Genomic DNA, 9,281 nt, shown 5'->3' with positions numbered 1-9,281 from the left:
GCCAGGTCCAGCACATCCCTGCACCAGAAATGTATTTTGACATAAGAAATGAGGGAAATCCAGTTTTTTCCCCCCATACGGCTTTTTTTTCCAAGTGACAAATTCATTTTTTTTCTATCCTGAAGTGCTCAACTTGATCATATTCATATCTCCTATATGTATTTGGGTCTATTTCTGTACCCTATAGTCTGTTTCATTGATTATCTGTTCCACCACACAAACGGTTTAATTACTAGAGTTTTATAATATCTTTTCATACCTCACAAGGCTAGTCCTTTTAAATAATCTTCCAGAGTTTTCCCTGGCTCTGTTCATATATTGCTCTTACAGATGTGCCCTTGGTTTAGAAAGGTTTATGGCTTTGCACTGGTCATTTAAAAAATTTAAGCCTATATATATGCACAACTAAGACTACACAATAATAATGCTTACATGATCATGTTCCTGGCAAGACTCAGGAACGCTTTTTGGTGAATTCTTTCCTCATGCACCAATACAATACAATACAGTACAATTGGATAAAAGCAATTGAACACATAACTTGGTCATATTTTGATAATATTTTGACATAGATGGTGTTAATACGGACTGTACATTTTAGGTGTGTGTCAGCCTTTTATGTTTATACTGCAGAATGCAAGCAAGTTGTTAGTGCTCTTCAGAACTTCGGATTCAATTTAATGGAAGTAGTCCTAAACTGCAGTGTGAGTTCCTTTAAAGAACCATTTGCAAATATTTGTTATTATGAATTGGATTTTAATCTCAATGCAATTAAAGTAAATAAAAATTTAAAAAATAGACTGGATGCTGCCAGCTGAGGTAGATGCTGGGATGCACATAAGACTCTAACTTTCATTTAAATAGCTAAACGTTCATGCTAACATATATTTATATCGATTACATTCTTACTATATTCTGTATAAAAATGTAAGCTTTTATTTCAATGTAGGTTTTCACTGTTAAAAATGTTTCAAATCCACTGAGCTGAGTCTTCAGCAAGATGCGAGGATGAGTGGGGCAGAGAAGGTTGTGTCTAACTTACTTATAAAGTTGTTTTAGTTTCTCTTTAGGTCTTCAATTTCTCCACCCACATCACCCCTAATACCTTAGGACTAAATGCTCTCATCTTCTGCGTTTTTTGATTGTTTGTTTTTTTGTTTGTTTTAATCTTCTTTCCCCACCCCCCCATCAAAAACTAATTTCACAGTATAAAGATCAGTGGTTGCCAGGGGTTAGTTAGGATGAAGGGAGGGGGGAATAGGCAGAGAACAGAGGATTTTTAGGGCAGTGAAAACTACATTGGATGGTACCATAATGGTGGATATATGTCATTATACGTTAGTCCAAACCTATAAAATATACAACACCAAGAGTGAACTCTAATGTAAACTGTGGCTTTGGGTGATAACAATGCTTTAATAATGTACATTCATCAGTTGTAACAAATGTGGCACCCTGGTGGGTGATGTTGTTAACGGGTTGGGGAGTGAGCGGAGCCTCTGCATGGGTGGAGGCAGGGGGGACATGGGGGAATCTCTGTACCTTCCATTCAATCTTGCTGTGAACCTGAAACCACCCTAAAAAATAAGTCTATAAAAAAACAAGGAACCTCCATACTGTTCTCCATAGTGGCTGTACCAATTCACATTCCCACCAGCAGGGCAAGAGGGTTCCCTTTTCTCCACACCCTCTCCAGCATTTATTGTTTCTAGATATTTTTTTGATGGCCATTCTGACTGGTGTGAGATGATATCTCATTGTAGTTTTGATTTGCATTTCTCTAATGATTAATGATGTTGAGCATTCTTTCATGTGTTTGTTGGTGGTCTGTATATCTTCTTTGGAGAAATGTCTGTTTAGGTCTTCTGCCCATTTTTGGATTGGGTTGTTTGTTTTTTTAATATTGAGCTGCATGATCTGCTTATGACCCAGCAATCCCACTACTGGGCATATACCCTGAGAAAACCATAATTCCAAAAGAGTCATGTACCAAAATGTTCATTGCAGCTCTATTTACAATAGCCAGGAGATGGAAACAACCTAAGTGTTCATCATCAGATGAATGGATAAAGAAGATGTGGCACATATATACAATAGAATATTACTCAGCCATAAAAAGAAATTGAGCTATTTGTAATGAGGTGGATGGGCCTAGAGTCTGTCATACAGAGTGAAGTAAGTCAGAAAGAGAAAGACAAATACCATATGCTAACACATATATATGGAATTTAAGGAAAAAGAAAATGTCATGAAGAACCTAGGGGTAAGACAGGAATAAAGACACAGACCTACTACAGAATGAACTTGAGGATATGGGGAGGGGGAAGGGTAAGCTGTGACAAACTGAGAGTGGCATGGACATATATACCCTACCAAACGTAAAATAGATAGCTAGTGGGAAGCAGCCGCATAGCACAGGGAGACCAGCTCCGTGCTTTGTGACCACCTAGAGGGGTGGGATAGGGAGGGTGGGAGGGAGGGAGACACTTTGTTATAAAGCAGAAACTAACACACCATTGTAAAGCAATTATACTCCAATAAAGATGTAAAAAAAAAAAAAGCAAAAAGAAAAACAAGCAACTGATCTCAGACCCTTTGTCATACTAAAGTGCGAATGATGGATGGAAGATTCAAGTGCTGTCTCTCTTAAGGACCTTTGTCTTTCAACGGGGAAAGAAGCTGTAAAGCTGATGGGCTAAAGCTTCAGTTCTGGCTTGCAGGTGGATGTGAGAGTTTATGAACATCACAGCCTTCTCCTGAATCCTAAGGAGAGGAGGGGAGCAGAGTTGAAAGGCAAAAGGAAAAACTGAAGGAGCAGAACTGAGGGCACAAGATTTATGTTCCGATCTTGGCCCTGTCATTTCCAGGATGAGTGATCTTGAGAACTCCCCATGACGCGTTTTTCTCACCTGAGTGACAAGCTAAATAATAAGAGTGTCCTATTAGTGCTTTAATGAAGATGAATTCAGTTAATATAGGAGAACATGCTTCTTCATTAATTGAAGTAATAAAAAATGTTGGTTATTAGTCACAAAGAAGGCAGATGTGCTTTTGAAACATTTAGACTCCAGATTGGCAATGGGATCAGTCTGCCTGTTTTACTCTCCTTTTCCGTTAACTCGGTGTCTGAACTTTCCCATGTCTAAAACTGGGATAAAAAAGATATGTTTGTAAAGTGTTTAGAGAAGTGTCTGTCTGTCGCCACTTCCATCTCAGGAAGTATCCAACAAAGGTTTTTGTTGTTTCTATTTCCTTCCCCAATCCACGCAAAAAGACATTACTGTCTGTCTCTGAAGTTCAGCTCAATCAGAAGCCAAGCCCCACTGGCCCAGAAAAGAAGAATCTCTGACTTTTCCCATAACTTGTTTTAGGGCATTTATTGCTTTCTGTCTCCCTCTGCACTGTCCACATTGCTCACGCCTCAACATTTTGGGTGGGTTTGTGGCTTTTGCCCCCATCATTCTATTAAAATTTCCCTGTTTTAGAGGAAGTAAACTATAAAGGGTTCTTTGGACAGCTAAAAGTGAAGTGTTGCATTTAGAAAGGGAGAGAATTTTTAAAACACAGAGCAACAATCAATTCTATTTTAACTTGAAATAAACAGTTAAGAGCATCAGATAGAGGTGAGAAGTAGAATAATTCTGTTACTGTTGATATATTTCTGAAAAGGATATTTATTCTTTTCTTCAGGTTTGTATTTTCGGTTACCACCTGTCTTCTTGGATAGAAATAACTTCCTTTCTACAAAGCTGCTGGGTTTCTCTGGGAGTTGGGGGCGGTGTGTGTTTCTGAACCTTGCGTGTGATTGCTTCCCTCAGTTCAGTAAAGAGATCAGTCACCAAGTCACCCCTTGCCCTCCAGTGATACCTGCCACCTCTCGTTTTCACAAGATATGATAAAGCAAATGAGTCAGCCCCAAGGACCCTTCAAAAATGGCACGCGATGCTCAGGCTAACCTTAACTTTAGCTGGAACTAAAGAAGTTTTTAAAAAAAACCCTTCAGAAACCCTTCTTCCAGAAATACAGGCATGCATCTGGCTTCTATCTCTCTCTCTCTCTATTTGCCTTGTATTTGGCTTTCAGGATTTCATTTAACTTTTTAAAAACACAAAGGTATGATTTTTAGTTTGAATAAAAAAGCAGTGATATAGTAGCCTGTGATCTTCCTCTTTAAGGTAAGATTCTGCATAATTATGTGTAAAGAGAAGGTATTTTGAATGGTAGAAGAGGGTGGGTATGTTTATTCTCTTAATTATCAGTCACTTACTAGTCAACAAGTATAATGCTAGAAAGATCTTTTTGCTTATGCTGCACTGTTGGTTTCCTTTTCTTGAGATAAATTTTGTTTCAATGACTGTTTTCCTAACTGGTACCATGTTTTCTTCTCTGTTGGTTTTCTAACTCCATTTTAAAAAATCATAACAATTTTTTGTTTTAAGTACTAGGAATGAGATGTACATTAAAATAATTGTTAAATAATAGGAGAAAAACAAAATATGCCACTGAGAAATTCTAAATGAAACCCAAATCTAAACTACTTTTTTGAACAGCTTTGTACTTAATCACTTTCATGTAAAGGAGGTGTTAATTTATGTGGTGAAAGGGATAAGGATTTTAGTTCCTTTGAACTTTTATTATTGTTCCTATATGTATGCTCTAGAAAGAAAGCAAGTCAATAGCATTTTGAAATTATTTAGTCACTTGTCATCGTATCCCACAAACATTCCTTCTTGTTTGCAAGCGTTCAGTGTATTGTCATCAGACTGGGTAGAGTGAAGCTGTGGGGATGAGAACTTTGGGCATCAGGAGAGTGTATAAAGTTGGTGTAAAAGGAGACTTTGATACTAGAGAAACTGGTTTAGCCCAGTACAGAGGATAGAAAAAGTCAACTCAGTATTTTTCCAAAGCATCCATCTTAAAAAAAAAATAGAATTTTAATCAGGTGAACAGGTGGGACTTCAGGTGGAGTGTTTATTTTTGTCTATTTATACATTCTTTATAATCACTCAGATCAAAGGGTTTGTATTAGGTGTATTACACTTATGTATTTGAGCAAATCAATATCTGCAATAAAAATGTTATTAGATTATAGGAAATGCCAAACTGGGTCAGATCTATGATCCATCCATCCTAATTCCACCTGTTTCAGATTGATCCAGGGTTAATATATGCAATGACCTGCTGATTGCCCTCCAGACAACTTCCTAAGTTTAGGAAGAGCCTATAAACAATGCCAATAACAGTGCCTGGCAAATGTTTGGCTTAGGAGTGATTAACATTTGCTGAACAAACGAATGAGCCATGAAGTCAACCAACATGTAATTATCTACGTTCCCTTGAAGCTAATCTTAGTTTATGTTACCAGCTGTACGAGACAGGTTCTTTGTTTTAATTGTCTTATCTTAAAAATTACCTATCTTGAACATCAAGAAAGTTTTTGCCCCCCCAGCTTTGGTATTCCACGGTTTGGTTTGTTTGGTTTTAAAGCGTAAGGCACAGAAGGAATGCTATACCCTCAAGCCGATGTTCTCCCTGCCTCAGCTGACCCTGTTTCACTCAGAAGTGGAAGAATGCTGGCTTTGGTTATAAACAACATTCCCATAAGAAAATACAATGATTACTAGAGTATTTACAGCATGACCTACCTGAAGGATAAATGTTAATTAGTTGTGACAACTCCTTAACACCAGGGATGTTACAAGATTAAGAGGCTCAGATAAGAAAGAGAAGCATGAATTATAAGTAAGCTGGCAGAAGGGTAATTTCAGGGAGTAAGCTATTATTATGCTGTAATGGTTTATTGCAGTAGACCCTAACAAGGGTTTTATAGCACATATTCATACCATTTTTTTAACATCTTTATTGGAGTATAATTGCTTTACAGTGGTGTGTTAGTTTCTGCTTTATAACAAAGTGAATCAGCTATACGTATACATACACACACATACCATTTTGAAAAACCTCAGAGGACTAAAAGAAGAAAGAAACAGAAGCTCATTCCTTTGGCCAATAGAAAATTTGTTGACAGAGACACTCCCTACCGTATTTTGCAATTTCCAGGAACTAGAAACGGTGGATTAGTCACATCTGTTGTGAGTATACTGAAGAGTGGAAACACTTTGCTATATATTGGCTACCCCAGGTTAGACGCTGAATAACTTGACTTATTCTTTTGGGTAGAAACACAATTAAGAGAATAGATCCAACTGGGGTTTTAAAATAAAGAAACATACCAGATAAAGCAGGACACAGTGTAAGATTCTCAGACTGAAGTAGCTCTATGGTAAGACTGTAGAAGTTTGACCCTAATGGCCTTCTGAAGCAATGCTGGGCATTCAAGAGAGAGCTCTAGAGTGACTTCCCCCGTTTTAAATCTAGGCGTTTGGTCATGGGTTAAGTATATTCACAGAGTGTTTCTGAAGAAAAACCAGTCTTTCATGTATTTAATTACAAAGAATAACAAGTAGCAAACTTTTAGAACTTTTTCTGGCCAACCTTTTCACCTCTGGTAGAGGAGTACATTCTGGAGGTAAGGAATCATGTTAGATTTGTATACTTACACCTATTCTGCACCAAAAACTTTGCATTGTTTTGAGAGTGCATTGGTAGATACAAATTTTCTACCTTTGCCTCTCCTCAGTAGGGATACACTTTCAGCAGATTGGCGATATTAAGAGAATTACTTCAGGAAGTGCTTCAACTAGCAAGGATTGAGATGTTTTCAAAATGCCATGTATTGGCTTCAAGAGTATTTATTCCCCTGGCTCCCCTCCCTGTGCGGTTGCTTCAAGCTGGCAGCCCTCTCTAGAGATGGTTAGAGAGGGCTGCACAACGCTCCTCTTTCAGGTGCTGGCAACTGCCCCCTCTCTCCTCTTCCTTTTGGACATAGATATAAGCTCTGTTGTTACAATCCCAGGCTAGTGCACTAACCCTTGTGATCTCCCTTTATTAAGCCCCCCTTAAATTATACAATTTTTGGGATGCCACCTTTTTCCTCCTGGGATCCTGATACAACACTGAAGATCATGAAAGAATATGAATCATTCTCAGCGCAAAGTGAGAGTTTTGTAAGTAAGAGCAACCTGGGAAAGAGAGTGAGAGAGAGACAGAGAAAAAGAGAGATATTCCACTAATGGATCACCCAACTTGTGATAGAGACACCACCTACTGGCCCAGTGGGACCCACTGCCTGGGAATGGCTTGGTCGGCTGCAGTTGGAAGTCTTACTTCTCTATTTCCAAGTAGGATCATTAAATACTGTTAACGCTCGGGAATCTACCACAAAACCCCTCTTCTTTGATAACATCACCATCTTTTCAGTCAGGGTTCTTCTCTTTATTCTTAAAATTAACCTAAGGTGTGAGATCATTGTTGCATCCATGCCCTGCTCCCTTGGGAGTTTAGAATCAAAGTTATAGGATATTTGTCTGACTTACTAGTTATCTATTTTATATACAGTAGTGTGTATATGTCAATCCCAATCTCCCAATTTATCCCTCCCCGCCCTTTTCCCCCCAGTAACCATAAGTTTATTTTTTACATCTGTGACTCTATTTCTGTTTTGTAAATATGTTCATTTGTACCATTTTTTTTAGATTCCACATATAAGCAATATCATATGATATTTGTTCTATAGCACAGGGAACTCTGTTCAATACTCTGTAATGACCTATATGGGAAAAGAATCTAAAACAGAGTGGATATATGTATATGTATACCTGATTCACTTTGCTGTACAGCAGAAAGCAACACAACACTCTAAATCAGCTATGCTCCAATAAAAATTAAAAAACAAACAAAACAAAAGAATCAAATTCGTAGGATTTTCAACTTGTAAGGGTCGTTTGAAGCCATGTAGTACAACTTCCTCTTTTCACACATGAGAGTCTGAGGTTTCTGTAGCCGATGTTGAAGGGCCTCGTGCAAAGACCCACAGCTCGTGGTTCTTGCGAGTGTTAGAGCCCATGAAACCCACAGCCCTGTTTTCCCTGGTCTTATCTTTCTGTCCAGAGACTTTGGACTTAACATGTGATACTATTCAGATTAGAGGCCTGAGGGGCAAAGGCCACTGTGGGGAGTTCTGCAGAATGAATAGGGAGGAGCACAAAAAAGGGAAACTGTTTTTAACTCCTGTGGGAATTTTCTGAGGTATGCTTTGAAGACTGTGCTTTACCAGGAGTCCTACAACAATCCAGCCACCAAAAATTCCTGCCATTTTTTTTTCAATAGGGTGGACATTTTCAGCAAATAGTCAGGGTGATGCATGAGGCAGGTAGTGAGAAAGCAGTTCACTTCCTCCCCTGCCTTGCTTAAGTCATGCCCAGCAAGTGAGGGCTCCAGTGGGACTCAGAGGCTAGTGTGTGCAGGAATGAGCTGGGCTTAAGCTTTGACCTGTTAGTTACTGGAAATAATCCTCTGAGTGGAGCCAATAAATGTTGTAGGTTTGCTATCATTCCTTGGATCTGAGGGTTATTCATTATAATTAAAATGTATTCTTAGTGTAACATGGATGGTCTCTGACACTAATATTTTACTTTTAAATGTAGCACTCTCAGAGGCAGAATAGGCTTGTGACCCCCTTCAGTAAAGAGATGCTTCCTTAACCATTTGGAATAAAAATTGGGAATACGGAAATGGCATTCTTGTCATTTTATCTCCTTTGTTTCTTCATTTTGTGGGGTTCTTCTGTACATAAATTTCTACTAACTTCAAAGGGCAGATCCTGAGATTTGATGAGCTATTAGAAGTTAGCAGAAAAAAGTACAGGACAACTGCTTTTAGTAATTTGCATGTTTGGAGGGACATACTTTCATACACTGTATTGGTTTCCTAGGGCTACCATAACAAAGTACTACAAACTGGGTGGCTTAGAACAACAGAAATTTATTGTCTCATAGATCTGGAGGCCAGAAGCCTGAAAGCAAGCTGTGAGCAGGGCCATGCTCCTTCTGATGTCTCTAGGGAAGGAGCTGTTTTGGGGCCTCTCTTCTAGTTTTTGGTAGCTTCTGGCATTCCTTGGCTTGTAGATGACCATCTTCTCCCTGTGTCTCTTCACATCATATTCCCTCTGTGTCTGTGTCCAAATTTCCACCTTTTATAACGACATCAGTCGTACCAGAACAAAGCCCACCCTAATGACCCTATTTTAATTTGATTATCTCTGTAAAGACCCTGTGTTCAAATAAGGTCACATTCTAAGGTACTAGGGGTTAAGAAGTCAACGTATCTTTTTGGAGGGCACAATTCAACTCATAACAATACAGTCTGTTGAAATTGAATGG

This window comes from Delphinus delphis, chromosome 4, assembly GCF_949987515.2.
Source record: "Delphinus delphis chromosome 4, mDelDel1.2, whole genome shotgun sequence".
NCBI classification, from domain to species: Eukaryota; Metazoa; Chordata; class Mammalia; order Artiodactyla; family Delphinidae; genus Delphinus; species Delphinus delphis.
This window is presented reverse-complemented; position numbering follows the sequence as displayed.